The sequence below is a fragment of the Larimichthys crocea genome, chromosome XVII (assembly GCF_000972845.2).
Source record: "Larimichthys crocea isolate SSNF chromosome XVII, L_crocea_2.0, whole genome shotgun sequence".
Taxonomy (NCBI): domain Eukaryota; kingdom Metazoa; phylum Chordata; class Actinopteri; family Sciaenidae; genus Larimichthys; species Larimichthys crocea.
Genome location: NC_040027.1, coordinates 27,847,328 through 27,863,423, shown reverse-complemented (window position 1 = coordinate 27,863,423; position 16,096 = coordinate 27,847,328). Strand labels below are relative to the sequence as shown.

Below are 16,096 nucleotides of genomic sequence, written 5' to 3'. Positions count from 1 at the left end.
TCGGAAGAGACCGTTTTTTTATGTGGTTGCCTGAAAATAAGAATGAATGTTTTATAATACCTCTGAATGAGCCTTTTATATCTACAGAAGAGCGGGTCCTCTTCCACGGAGTCCACCATGTTGGACCATTTGTTACAACACAGCCCAGAAGGGACAACCAAACACTGGCTCTGCATAAGACTCTTACATTTTTCACAAGTGTGACGGGTATTCTGTCAGCTGCATCTGAAACTTACCACTAGATGCCACTAAATTCTAAACACACTGGACCTTTAAAGGGAGGCCCATGATCTTGCAATATGTACCGACAACACACAGAGGCATCCTAATAGCACCCACACAGTTACCTATATTTATACACAGAGCGCACCCTGCAGTACAACCACATCCAGCCAATGAGGCTGCCACTGGCAGCCAAGAGGTGGTAATATGGACCAGTAAAATTCTTAACAACCCTTTATGCCTTATCTTACAATTTGTGGTCTCTTAAGTACAAATTTGCCTCTTTGTTTCTGTGCTGAGCTGTGGTCAAAGCGTTGGAACAAAATGATTTTGTAGTAAAAGACGTAGGCTGGAAATATCCACTTGATTGCTGAAGCCATCGAACAAAGAGGTGATGCAACATTATCTCTGTTGTACTTGGCATATTCACTTAAACCAGATATCCACTGGAATTTCTGGATACTCCAGCTTTTGTGACGCCCCTCAGCAGAATTGCCCACTTAAAATCAAAGCTTGTTTACAAGGTTAAGCTTGTACAACAAGAGGATGTAATAGAAGACCCAGCCCCCCCCCCAGGTTCACTTTTATGGAAATTTGATTAATTGAAAATATGTTAATTATGAAAGACTAAGTACAACAAACTGCATTTTCAGTTTTTTTGAAGGGCTTGGGGTAAAAACAGTTTCAGTTTGTACTAACATGATGCATGTTACGTCCGGCCTAGGGAACCGAACATAACAAGAAAAGGACGCTCCCCTCTTTCCCCACTCCCAAGAATGACCAAGGCCACAGAGCTGCAGTCCAACCAAAGATCATTTATTCAATTATTATTGTTATTATTTCAAAGTGGTAGTTTAAAGTTTCAGGGTGAGCATGGCCCAAAACAACAAAAAAAACATCTGACCCAAAACTAACTTACACTAACCAAAACAAGAAAACAAAATACAGGGTTCTAACCTGCCTCCTATAAAATAACAAGGAGAAAGGAGACAAACCAAAAGAGCTACTCACCCCTACTACTACCTGGACTGGCTAAACTAAAGTCTGCTAAGGCAGACCAGTACAACTTCACAGAACAGAACAGAACAGCCAGACCGACCAGAACAGAACACAGTACAATACGATACGGCCTGGTGCAATTGGGAGTGAGGTCAAGACAAGAGAGACCGAATGAATCCAGCGGCGGCCATTTATAGCTGATCCACCAGTCCATTAACCAATTGGCAGGCAGCACCTTGGAGAGAGGGAGAGAACCTAAGGTGGTAGCACCACCCCTAGGCAGGAGGAACAATAAGAAAAATAACACATAACACTAAATAATGACCCTGGGTCATAACAACCCCCCCACCTAAGAACAACATTCCTCCCCCCAACAGGAAATGTTTGACACACTAAGACACTAGACAGTGCATCAAGCCATTATATTGTCTAAGCCCTTTTTATAACGAATGTCCGACATTAAAGTCCTGAAAAGCAGTAAGGACCAACAGAAGGCGTGATGCATTCTGCATTCTAGTTAGGATATGTAGTGGATTGTGATCGGAGAAGACCGGTTTGCCGCAGGGTTAGAACCAAGGTACACCTCAAAGTGTTTGCAACGCCAATAGAGGGCCAAAGCCTCCTTTTCAATAGTGCTGTAATTTAGCTGGTGTTTATTGAGCTTTTTAGAAGTAGCAGACTGGATGGTCGATGCCACGCTCATCTTCTTGGAGAAGCACTGCACCTACGCCAAGCGCACTGGCATCCACCTCCACGTTAAAGGGACGCGCAAAATTTGGAGCAGCGAGCACAGGTGCAACTACAGAGAGCGCTTTAAACGGCCTCAAAAGCAAACTGGCATTTCTCTGACCACAAGGAAGGAACTTTGGGGCTTGCTAAACTTGTCATGGAGCCACTACATCCGAAAGTTCTTACAAAGCCACGATAATACCCAGCCATCCCCAGAAAACGGCGGAGCTCACGGCGTGTTTGGGGAGCTGGGAAATCCATGATGGCCTGCACCTTAGCAGTCACGGGACAGACACAACCTTGTCCCACTATCTTACCTAAATAGGTAACCACGGCCTTCCCAAACTCACATTTGGCCGATTGAGGGTTAGGGAAGCCTTATACAAACGATCAAAATCTCAGAGAGAGGGTTTTCATATGTTCAGTCCAGCTGGAGAATAAGCCACAATATCATCAAGGTAAACCTCACAGTTACCTCAACAACCCGCACAAAACTGTGTTCATGAGCCTCTGGAATGCTGGGCGTTTTCTCAGACCGAATGGCATGACTGTATTGTAGAAAATGTCCGGAGTGACGAAAGCACTTATTTCAGAGGCGCGTGGTGTCAAGGGAACCTGCCAATATCCTTTTAGGAGATCTAGTTTTGTGACATATTTGGCTGAACCCATCCGATCAACACAGTCGTCCATGCGAGGAAGTGGAAAAGAGTCTGGTTTAGTAATAGCATTTACCTTGCGATAGTCAGTACAAAAACGTGGAGTCTGGTCAGATTCGGACTAGAAGCGAAGGAGAGCTACATGGGCAGTACTTGACACAGCAAAACCATTTTCAACCAGATTTTGGCCTCCTGCGGCATTATGATGGCCGTGTGTCGGATGAACTCTGTTGCGTGTGTTTATATAAAAAAATATATCGGGTCAAAATGTGTTTTCATTTTTGGACTGAGTGTGGGAGGAATCACGGGCCAAATCGACGCGGAGGTAGTCTCTCCCTAAAGGAGCTAACGGAGTCCAGAACGTTGTCACTCAAACTAGTTTTTGTCTGAGAGGAATTTCTCTCGTAGCAGGCGTAGAGGGCGCCGCGCACGGTGTGGCCAAACACTAAATCACTGGACTGAAACCTAACACTCCTGTAAAGTTTCCCTCACAGCGAACAGCGGGCAATCCCGCATCCCCACTCACGATTGGTTTCAGTACAGAGATTTACGAAGCAGCTTTTTAAAAGTTTGGTGAAATCGTTTCTAATGCACCTTGACTCTGGGATGATAAGCGCTGGAAGTGTGGTGGTTTACATTGAGCTCGGACATGGACTAGGCGAAGATTTATGATGTAAATTTTGTCCCTTGGTCACTTTGAATACCCTAGGAAGGCCAAATGTGGAGAAGAACTACAAGCGCTTTTTGACAGTGGCACGGGATTTTAATGTGCGCAACGGGACAGCCTCAGGATAACGGGTCGGCAACACACATCATAGTGAGGATGTACTGATTTCCGGACTGGTTTTTGGCAAGGACCCACACAATCAACGATAACATGTTAAATGGCTCTCCAACGGCAGGGATTGGTTTTAAAACGGACTACGGGGATCGCTTGGTTCGGCTTACCTGAGACCTGACAGGTGTGGCATGAACGGCAAAACCTCACAACAGCTGACGTAGTCTAGGCCAAAAGAAATAACTAAAGGATACGATTATAGTTTTTCTAATGCCTAAATGACCGGACATGCTATGATCATGAGCCAAACTAGCACCTGAAAGCGAAACTGTTGTGGCACTACAACCTGAGTGACAGACCATGATGCTGGACCAGAATGAGGGGACCAGCGGCGCATCAGAACCCACATCATGAGGTAGGATCCAGACTTATTACAATTTGGATCTGTAACAAGAGAAAAACAAGGAGACAAAGGTGGCATCATGTTTTCTGTGCATTCATTAGCTGTTCTCTGTCCTACTAAGAGAGTCAGAGTTTTTGTCATCAGGCTGAAGCTCCCAGAGATAGTCCCTTTTATTATCAGAGAGATAGCCTGGGGATCAGAGGTAGTCATAAAAGAATCACTGAGATCCACCAAGTCTCCAAGTTTTCCGGGCTTGAGCACGGTTACAGCACACACACGGAACAAAGGTGGTGAGCTGGGAACAACAGAACGGGAATGCACAAATCTGCAATTGAGTTTCCAATTACCTCAGGAGACGGGAAAACTTTACCACAGCCAAAAATCGTTTCCTGAGGATCAAATCAACACCACGCTATTGGCACTGGGGTCTCAACAGCAATTTTGAATTTGCCTGACACAATCTTAGATTTTAACTGAAAAAATGCAATGGGGCAAGTACAGTAACTTAAGCTTCAACCACCCATACTATAATGTCAGACCACAGTAAGACTGAGTTGAAAAAGGGAGAACACACTTCACACATTAGGGACTTTTTTCGCACCGGTAATCCCCGCAGGATAGTAATTGGAACTGGTTTATATCTAAACCCTCTAGAGAAACAGAACCCTGTGTAAGAAAGGTTTTGAAATCCTGGTCAATTTCATCTGCACCAGTGAATGAGAAACTTGAACAGAACGAAACTGTGAAAAACACCCGTGAAACACCAAGAAGCAAACCTTCAAAAAGGAGCACATCCACTCTCCAAATCACACTCCGACACTCTCCGACACCACTCAGACTCAGGAAGAGAAAGAGAGAGAAAGAGAAAGAGAGAGAGAGAGAGAGAGAGAGAGAGAGAGATGAATATGAACATGTTAATGTTACCAACACAACTCCTCACCACTGCTGACCAAACTTGGCGAAACAGTAGCTGCTAAATAAAACTTGGCAAAGTGATGGCGGGCAGAGTAATTAACAATGCTATTTCAATCATTCTCACTGTATGGTCATGCTATTAGGAGATAGATATTTATTTTTAGTGCGCAGATCTAGTGGGCCTAATTTTTGGTCTAGCATGAGGTGAACCTTTAGCATGTTCTATAGAAATGTACTGGAGTTGGAGGAAAGTAGATTTTGGAAGAGTCTTTAAAATACAAATATATATTCCTTTGCAAAACTTTGTGTATTAAACAAACAATATCTAATCTGCATCCAGCTAGCTGCTAGGGATCCATATTGCTCCAAATATTTATGCTTAGCTGATTTGCTCTGGCAAAGGTAATAACAGGTATTAATCTTCTCAGATAACTCTTGCAAAAAAGTGAATAAGCATATTTTCCAAACTGTCAAACTATTCCTTTAGGGTTTGAGGACAGACTTTGTTGGGTGTGCCTCATGTTTATCCCCCAGCTTGACCTCCCCACCCTTACTTTCCTCTTTGCTACAGAAAGACACACTACTACCTGCAATGACACTAAACTTTTCTCCTGGATAATGAATGATGATGTCACGTGAAAGTGTAAAAGATGAGTTATATTTATTGGGCATCAGGACATTTATGTAGACTACCATGTTTGCTAACAGCAACAGGTGTCAGCGTCTCACTGCTTGTTTCAGAGTTGTTCTGTCCTCTCAAACATAAAATCCAATTCAAATTCAGTGCCTGCGAGATGCACAATTAGTGAAATGAATGAATTGACATGCATACGTATATATCAGTGGATGTGCTAGAATCTAGATTGCATTGCCAGCCATTATTGAATGTCCCTCGTGTGATCGCAGCAGGCCACACTGCCTTTGACCTTTAAAGGGAGGACTGATAGCTGTGTCTGTGTGTGTGTATATGAGTGTGCTGTGTTTTAATGTACACTAAAATTGTCATGAGATAACTTTTGTGGGGAAGTGTTTTAACGTTTGGGACAAAGTTATGACAGGCTGGATTACAACAGAGGCATGAAAGACGATGTAAAAGTTGTGAAAAAATATAAAAGGGAAGCAACAGAAAAGTAGGAACTTAATGCAGATGTGTTTTTTGCATATTTGCATAGACACAAGATGTAACCTTGAGTGATCTGATCTGATGGCAAATAAAAATCGGGTTCACACTCCGCAGAGCACGTTTCTTACAGCTCTTAAAAAAGTCATGTCAGCATATCTTGTGCTGTTTGAGGAATTTTCTCTGATGTGGTTTCTCTCACAAACTACAGTCTCCTACTACATCCTTAGAAATCAACACAAGCACGAACACACACACACACACACACACACACACACACACGCTGGCTTCATGTCAAGCAGTCCATAAGCTAAGCCACTTGTCTCTGTGACACATAAACCTCACGGCTTTCTTGGAAGGCAGGACTGTCAGGTGGCATGGTGATGGCACAGGTGCTGCCATTCTTTGCGGCCACGCAGACACACAGACTTGCCTGCCACACACACATACACACACACACACACACACACACACAAAGAATGATATCTCAGCAATGATGTCATGACGCTGTTTCTGTTTCTGGAAGGTTATTTAGATGGCATGTGTTTGTGTTTGTGTGTGTGCGAGTGTGTAGCGCGCAGTTGTCTGTTGCCATCTGACTGACTGCAGAACAGACAGTGACACAGCTGTTCAGCCTTGTTTAGAATCAAAGAGTTCAAGTGCAGCTCATAAAATGAAGCTGCAGTAAAATGAACTTACTGTAAAAACATACACATGCATGCTGAAACAAACAGGACACATATTTCTCCCTGGGCTTCCACTGCTGCTACAGGAGGTCAGAGAAGCAGGCTTGTAACTGCAACGTCATTGGTTTGAACCCTGGTTCCTTCCCATATTAGCACCAGTGGTTTTCTGAAGAGACCGTTTTTTGTATGTGGTTGCCTGAAAATAAGAATTGATATGTTTATAATACCTCTGAATGAGCCTTTTATATCTACAGAAGGAGCGGGTCCTCTTCCACAGAGTCCACCATGTTGGACCACTATGTTACAACAGCAGCCCAGAAGGGACAAACCAAACACTGGCTCTGCATAAGACCTCTTACATTTTTCACAAGTGTGACGGGTATTCTGTCAGCTGCAATCTGAAACTTGACCACTAGATGCCACTAAATTCTAAACACACTGGACCTTTAAAGGGAGGCCCATGATCTTGCAATATGTACCGACAACACACAGGAGCATCCTAATAGCACCCACACAGTTACCTATATTTATACACAGAGGCAGACCCCTGCAGTACAACCACATCCAGCCAATGAGCTGCTCCAATGGCAGCCAAGAGGTGGTAATATGGACCAGTAAAATTCTTAACAACCCTTTATGCCTTATCTTACAAAGTTGTGGTCTCTTAAGTACAAATTTGCCTCTTTGTTTCTGTGCTGAGCTGTGGTCAAAGCGTTAGAGCAAAATGATTTTGTAGTAAAAAGACTGTAATGCTGGAAATATCCACTTGATTGCTGAAGCCCAGAAAACTGAAGTACTGTCGCCATCGAACAAAGAGGTGATGCAACTATTATCTCTGTTGTACTTGGGCATATTCACTTTAACCAGATATCCACTGGTAATTTCTGGATACTCCAGCTTTTGTGACGCCCCTCAGCAGAATTTGCCCACTTAAAATTCAAAGCTTGTTTACAAGGTTAAGCTTGTAACTAACAAGAGGATGTAATAGAAGACCCAGGCCCTCGGGGTCCCTCCCAGGTTCACTGTTTATGGAAATTTGAGTAATTGAAAATATGTTAATTTCATATGAAGACTAAAGTACAACATAAACTGCATTTTCAGTTTTTTTGAAGGGCTTGGGGTAAAAATCAGTTTCAGTTTGTATTGTTCTAACATGATGCATAATTCTAAAATGTGTGTTAAATCTGTGTGTGATTTATTCATTTATTCATAGATGTCCATCCTATAGTGAAGCTGGCAACTATCACCATTGCCCAAGATCCTATGACCTCCAATATGGCTGCCAGTAGGTGTTTGACTTCACCTGAGAGACATCTGTATTGTAGCTGGTACACAAAAGAAGAAAGACAGAGGGACAGTTGTAAAGTCAGTGTGATTTACAGTGAATAGGATTAGAGTTGGCTTATCTCTGACATATTCTGCTGTGAGTGTTGAGAATGAGTGCTAATGGAAGAGTGGTAGAGACAGCTGCTGTTAATGGTTCAGAGCAGACTTTGTGACTCCCCGCAGTGAGGTACCATTAACAGAATGATCCGCACTGCTGGGAAGTCACTTTAGAACATGTAATTAAATTATCAGCTGATCTACAGTTTACAGTAGCTTGGTGGTATATGAGCTGGATCAACAAGCTATATTTTGACAAATGGCATTAGCAACAAAAAATAATTTTCTGTGTAATTTCCTTGTAATGTTTAATATTTAATATTTGTTTTTTTCCCCCGAAAACAGCTGCAACAAAACAATGCTTGAGGGAGTGAACCAACACTAAAATAAAACCAAAATAACGAGCTGAAAGATGCTAAAATGCTGCAGAATTGCAGAAATAATTACGTGTAGGTTTGTTGCTTTGAACAACTCATTTTACATTGTACATAGTCATTTAATCTGTTGTTCAATATAAAATATTTAATATATCAAATCTAAAAATATGAATTATATCATCTTTAAAATGAGTGGTTCAGCCACAGCAACCATCTTTACTACACACAGGTAAGGACGGTCTGATGAAGCTTCCTCTTAGAATTAAACTTTCACCATCATTTGACTCATGCGACACAGCAGAGATTCAACCTGTTAGTGAGAACTTTTACATGCAAAAACATCACGACAGCGAGCTTTTAAAACAACATGACAAAGGCAAAGTTATCAGATGTTTGAGCTAACATGTGACTCGTTGCATTGGTCTTGTTTTCATCTCAGTGACTGACAAAGACAGCCATTACCCAGAGCTTCGCCTAGCAGTGAGACTGCTCTCACAATAATGTTGCAACTCTATCATATTTTGTCATTTTTGAACCCTAACCCTAACTCCACTTTTTTCATTCTGTCATACTTATCTTCAAATGCTGCTGAAGTCACAAAGTTTCCTGGCTGCAGGTGTTCATTTTCTAGTTTAATCCCATGGCATGTTAAGCAGTGTCCTCTAGTCTGTCTTTGAGCGAGCGAGTAGCCCTCAGCACACATCCCATTCCCATTCTGCACACTGAAGGACAGCCATAATAACTGGACTGCCCCTCACTGCTCATGCTAATAATCAGGAGACCATGTTGGTGTGGGAGGGAGGAAGAGAGGTGACTAAAAAGACGGCGATAAGAGACTGAGTGAGTAAAAACAACAACCACCACACTCATACACACTCTCACGCACACACACACACACACACACACACACACACACACACACACACACAGGATAAAGTGGTTTAAAGCCCCAATTAGAAACTTACTAATACCCTCTAATTTCTAAATGATAACATATTGTGGGACTGTTCAAACAGCGATTCATTTGATGTGATGTGCGACAACTAAAACTATTTGTTGCCTGCGTGAAACGAGGCTGATGAAAGTGTTAAAAATTAACCAGAAACTCAATCAAAGCAAATCACTGAGCTGAAAGACACTAAAATGACCAATGCATGTTACGCATAGTCATTAAATTTAATGATACCATAATAATATTCATTAGTGCAGCTTTACAGTTTTTTCCAGTGAAATGACATGGATAGCACAAACAAATATTTAAACTGACAAATACAATTGCAGAAAAAATGTGTAGAAAAAATGAAAAATGCAAAAAATGAAAGCAAAAAAAATTAGACAACACTGCTCTACCCCGACCCCTCCTCCCACCCCCCCTCTTCCTCTCTCAGCAATGTCTTCCATTGTTGTAAAACAAAAAAAAGATGCTCACCTCTTCTCTTTTATTGCTTACTTCCTGATTGAAGTGTTAACAATTACATAACATTGTGTGCTACCTGTTTGGCCAGGTGGCACATATAGTGGCCAATGAGCTCATGTAGTGTCATTTTAAATGGCAGTGTTTTGAAATTGCAAATGTGACTTCATGTCAGATTGTTGTGTCTTATGCAGAGAACCGCGTTCAGTACACTTAAAAAGAGCCACTTCGAAGTGCAAAATGTGTGTAAAGCAGAAAATATGTTTAAGGTTTTGGAGATTTGAGATGAGGTTTTGCTCCCTGTTTTGTGAGCATATTTTAGTTCACTCCAATATAAATATATCTGCTGTGCATATGTTGCACTTGTATGGTAAAAAAAAAAAAAAAAGATTATAATAAAATAAATATTTCAATAGCACGTGTGTGTATCTGCAAATATTTCTGTGCATGTGAACAATCTGAAGAATTCTCCACAGTTTGAACTATGTTAGTATGATGACAAAGCATACTAAAGATGAGAGTGCTTTTCATTATGCTCAACAGTGTGTAGTTGGTTAGACAGAAATCAGTAATATGAATGAAGTGTGTGCCATCTGGTGCAAAAGTTTTATTTTGGTTGCAGTGCTTCATTTTGCGGCATATATGAGATGTTTTACAGTTTGGGTGTGTGGTTTGGTGAATTGTGTTAGTGTTTTGATAAAACCAGCCTAGTTTACAAAGTTGTGTTTAAGCAATTGGAAAAAACTGTAAGGTTAAGAAATTATTTGATTGTTTTTGAATCCACCTGATGAGACAAACAATGAATGACGTCAGAATAACTCAGAAAGTCAAACCCACAATCTTAAATAAACAGACAGCAGAACACAAAAGCACAATTAGGTATGAAAGGAATTCAAAGGGTCACAGTAACTATCATAAAAACTCTTTACACCAATATGCTTGCTGCTATGCTTAATTTGGTGTCCTCACATTCAGCATAGCCTTTTAGAATTTAGGGAAAATATATTTATTACAAAATGTGCATGGACGTCGTTACATCATGCTCCACACTACATGTTATTCTGCATACTAGAGGCCTTCAAAATGAATATAATCCCAGCAGTATGAACTGAATTCAATGCACTCAAACCTCCACCAGGTGTAGTTTAACTTTAGACAGAGTGACCTCTAGTGGCAGCTAGCTGGCCCATACAAGACACAGCTGAACATTAAGCACCAGCGTGAGGACAGAGTAGTGTGTGGTGTCAGAAAGTAGAAATGTAATTTGTTCCTGACAAAACACAGTGAAAATAATAATAAAATAAACATGTAGCTGGTCATTTTGTACTTGTTTTAATGAAGTAACTGTACTGATGTTATAATATGTGTGAAATTCTAGCAGGAAATAAAAGAGCAGATTCAGTTTCATCAGTTTCAGCTTCAGATTTTGAGTTTTTGGAGTTCCACTTATATTTGAATGTTTTTACTATTCAACTGATGTCCTGTTCTTCTTCTCAAAAATAGGATTTACATCATATGGGACATAAAGATATAAATGTGTATTTTGCCAAATTAGAACTTGTTACCCTTAATACATATAGATTTTTTAATAAGCTTGTAATAAAATGCTCCAGTAGTAATAAATATTTTCCGTAATATATGATCCCTCGTTCCTGTGTTAAAGGAGCACTGTGTGGGATTTAGTGACATCTAGCGGTGCAAATGTGGATTGCAAAGCTGTCATCTCATCCTCTCCTACCGAGCTTGAACAAACAATTGCACAGAAAATGTAAAAGGCCCTATCTAAAGCCAGTGTTTAGCCAATGAGTGTACACTAATGAAAACATTGTTATGCATATTATATTCAATTCTTGACATATACTATAAATAAAGCCCCCTAAATCTTTCACACTGGACCTTTGATAATTACTACATCAATATGGTGTTCTGACCTAATTAGAAACGTTTGCTTACGATACTCAGAGACACTAGATTGTGCAAATGACGTACTAGAGTCTCTTCTCTGTCACTATACAGAAATATTACAGTTCTACAGCGTTACAAACACCTGATGGAAACAGACATCAGAGCTGCTGTGGGCTGAAAGCAGAAGCAGATCAGTGGGCTCACCGTAGCGTCCAAGGGTTTCGTTCTTCCTGAAGCTCCTCTGGTGTAGCATGCTGGTGCTGTTTATGTCTAACTGTCTGATGGACTGAGAAGATCTACACACATACACACACACACACACACACACACACACACACACACACACACACACACACACACACACAAACACCGGATGGAGTGGAATCCAATAAGCAAACAGTTAGAGAATTGGAGGAAGTGGATGCTTGACTTTTCTGATGGTGGGAGAGGGCGGCTCTGATTAGACATTTCCCTCCGGTCATCCATCAAACTGTGATTCACTTTGACTTGCTGATAGAAGTGTCTTCATGTTCCCTCAGTTCAGACTCTTAAAAACATAATTCAAGGTTCTGAATAGGAATAAAAAGCCTTTTACAGTTGGTGGTGATGATGGTGCTCAATGAAAAGTTCTAGATGCACTATGACTGTCACTTACTGCAAGCTATCAGATATCAACATATATTTATATCACTGCCCATACTGTATATATCTGCCCTATAGTGTATTCATATTTATGTCCACACTTGAGCTCTTTATTCTGTATAATACACCTGCACTGTATATTTACACTAACAGTATATTTATGTCTGCAACTGCCTAGTATAAATGCATTGTATTCATTCAAGCTGAATCTAATCTAATCTATAATCTAAAAATATGTATGAGTAAGAATGTATTCCTTTTTAAGTTTGTTGACATCTACATCTACCACACTATAAAGTTATCCAAACATGTATCTGGACTGCAGTCACAAGGGTGCCACCACTAGGTGGCAGCAGAGAGGTGATCTGAACCGCGGCTGTAATCTTGATCAAAGCCCAGCAGGTGGCAGTGTGCAGTCATACATGGCCACACTGAGGGATGCTGTTTGGCCATTGGAGGCAGTACATCCTTAACCTTACCTTTTATAACTCTCTCACTCTCTCACACGCGCGCGCGTGCACACACACACACACACACACAGTGTTTTGAAACAGGGTTCACTCAGGGCTTAGCTTGGCATTCTATTTTAAAACTCCACCCTTAACAGCTCTAAATGGACTTAGTGACTCCACCCCACCCCCATCCTGCTGCAGGACTGTGTGCATGTGTGTGTTTTTAGTGTGTGTGAGTGTGTGGAGGTGGGACAGAAGAAAAGACAGGGAGGAATCAAAGGGCCAAGGCATGGGGAGGAAATGTAGGTCATGCAAGACAGAGGGAGAAAGAAGTGAAGAGAGTGGAGATAAAGAGAGACAAGAGGGAGGAAGACAGATGAGGACAAGACACACAACCTCCCAGAATCCCCTATGTGTCCTTTGGCAAATAAACAGCAGGGACAGAGAGACAGGAAGAGTCACAGAGGGACGGAGAAAGCTGAGCAGTACTGAATTGATCAAGTGTACTGTGTGTGTGTGTGTGTGTGTGTGTGTGTGTGTGTGTGTGTGTGTGTGTGTGTGTGTGTGTGTGTGTGTGTTCTGACCAATCAACAAGAACCATTACATTGGGATGCTCCTTCCCTCCTCCCTCTCTCCTTTCACAAAGAGCTAACCTAAATACTAAAGCCGCGAAACTATTGGATAAAGACTAAAAGAAACTGCTCTCTGAGTGTATCTGTGTATGTGTGTGTGAGAGAGAGAGAGAGAGCGAGACAGCGAGAGTGGGAGGGTGTGTGCGAGTGGGTGTGTGTGTGGCGGGGTGTTATGGTAAACGTTGCATCAGTCATGAAAGCCATAGTACTGCAGCTCAAAGCTTTATTCTTGCCTGTTGGCATAGCAACCACTGAGTCAAAGCAGGATGATCAAAGAGGGCCTGATTACCCAGTGTGTGTGTGTGTGTGTGTGTGTGTGTGTGTGTGTGTGTGTAGGGGTTACAGCTCAAACACAGAAAGACATGATAGTTGCCTTTATTCTTCACCTCTGACAGACATGTAACTGCAGCATTTCTAAAAATCCCAAATCTCACTGTACTGCTCACTACAGAGAAAACTACTGAGTGTCTTCTCATGTAGGGAAAAGTGAGTGAGTGAACTAGGGAGTGTTTTTAGACACAGCTGTTGTTTTCTGATCTTCCTAGTCTGTGGTTAAGGTCTGGTTATGTTTCAAGCATCTAAAACTAGTGGTTAAAGTTCAGAGGAAGATCGTGGTCATGGTTTAAATTAGTGAAAGATCGCAGTCATTGCTACAAGAAACTAACACTGACTTTAGGACAGCACATTAACATGTTCTCCAGTACCGAAATCCTTAGACTTTCTATAGTGGTATTTACAACATGCTACTATTACTTTTGCTGCTTAGAAAGACAAGATCCCACTGGAGCAGTTTGAGGAGCAACTTGAAGATGGGAACATTGTCAGTACATTTGATACATACTGTACATTCCCTCTTCAGTGAAACTCCAATGACCTCCTCTTTAGCTTCTTAGCCTTTGCTTCCTGTACATCTGTTTTTATCAATGGGACACGGCCCCTTAACGCACACATAAAAGGTTGCATGCAAATATGTTGGCCAACACCTCTCAAGCATCTGCACACCATATCCTTGGATTTGCAGATGCAGAAGCATGTTTCAGGCTTAAAATAACTCAGCCACTCTTGGGTGCATACCTCTGCCTCTGAAAGAATGTGTGCAGAGCTGCAGACAATCTGCACAAAGAAGAACAGAAACACTCCAGTACATTTCTCTGCTCCCTGCAAAACATTTTAGACATATTTTGCCCTGCTTTGTGTAGCTTAGCTGCATTCACATATTATTTCATGAGAATCATAATGGTGGATCAGGATTCTCTGGATCATATCAACAGCGTACTACAGTGGCACAGTGAATCCTTTTGTGGCTATGGAGACAGATATCACACAGAGACAATGTTACGGCCGGTGGTGGCATGTTGCAGTGGTTGCAGTAGTGTTGTTTGTGTAATGACGGACAGCTCATGGCTTTTGTCACATCTCATTCCCTCTGCCATGACTCTGCACTAATGACCTAACACCAGAGTAATCCTACAGACAAAGTGTTTATTAGAAGGTTCACAGTTCTGTCCTTTTTCTTCAGTCAGGTAAGAAACTGAAAGCCAGTAACTGTGGAATCAGTGAAGCTAGAGTTTGGTGATGAGAATTGCTCTTGTCAACTGAGAGAACTGAGCTGTTTTTGTGTCCATGTGAAAGAAAACGAAAAAGGAATATGATATAAAATGTGTGTGTGAGAGTCAGTATGAGGGTGAGCCTGGTGTTACAGAGTTATAAAAAAACATACCATCAATTCTCAGAAACCACAGAGCTGGTTGCCATGGGAATGCTGCAGGGAGCTCCTCATCCTCCCACCAATGGGCTTCAGCGATTTGTTACCGCGGGAAACCTGGCTTGTTGCCTAGGAGACCAGAGGCTGTGTGCTCCAGCTCAAATGGAGAGTTGTTTCTGCTTGGCTGCTACTACAGATGAAACACTGTGGTGAAAGAATGGGTTTATACAGAAATACTGTGTGTACTACTGGTGCATGAGGGCAATATTGATCTGTTCATTTAAAATCTTTGGATAATATCTTAAGGGAGAAACACATAAATGGGACTAAATCATAATGCATTAATAAAAATTCAAATATTCATTTTTTTTCCACTTACATTTTCTCAATGGACAATAATAATAATGCAGCCTCAAGAATGGGACAAACCTGAAGATGAGCTGAATCCTACAAAGACTGGACAAACCACACAAGATTGTTTCCACCAACTTGTTTATTTACCGACATGTTTCCCTCAGGTAACCAGAGGTGACGTCATTGGTTAGAGTAAGGGTTAGGCACATGTCAGCCACAAATATTAACATGATAATAAAAAACTTAAAACAACCATAGTGACTGGATCTGAAGACTCAAATAATATTCATAATTGTCTCAAGAGTCAGAGAGTAGCCACGATCACTAACACACCATACTAACATTTTCAGTATACACCAGTTTACTTTTGGTTGAAATCATCTACTCACTCCTTTTAGCAAGGATGTAAATCCCTAAACCAATGAATTTTTGTTAATTAAGAAATAATTTGGTTAGATTTATTTTTTTAGTTTATTACGTGTAAGAATGTGTTGGCAATAAAACATGACACACAAGTCAGCTGCGTGTCACCAACTGTTAGAGGTTAAAGAAGTCACATCAACATTAACAGCAAAAAGTTAAAATAATAAAAATAGTTTAACTGTGATCAGCAGACTGTCGTGCAAATATGTGCCATTAATTGTTAGCAGTCTTTGCTGACCTTTGAGGGACCCATTGACTCCAAAATAGAGGAAAACTATCATGAGGATTCTGGTGATTATTT

At 41.2% G+C, this 16,096-nt stretch overlaps 1 protein-coding gene across 1 annotated transcript in view; it reads right to left on the bottom strand.

Moving 5' to 3' along the window:
- The window catches only part of s100p (S100 calcium binding protein P), a 30,622-nt gene extending 18,708 nt beyond the window's left edge, over nt 1–11,914 (bottom strand). The window contains 1 exon segment of the mRNA XM_027289913.1: nt 11,792–11,914. The gene's annotated coding sequence lies outside the window, so the exon portion shown is untranslated.
- Between the last annotated feature and the right edge of the window lie 4,182 nt (nt 11,915–16,096).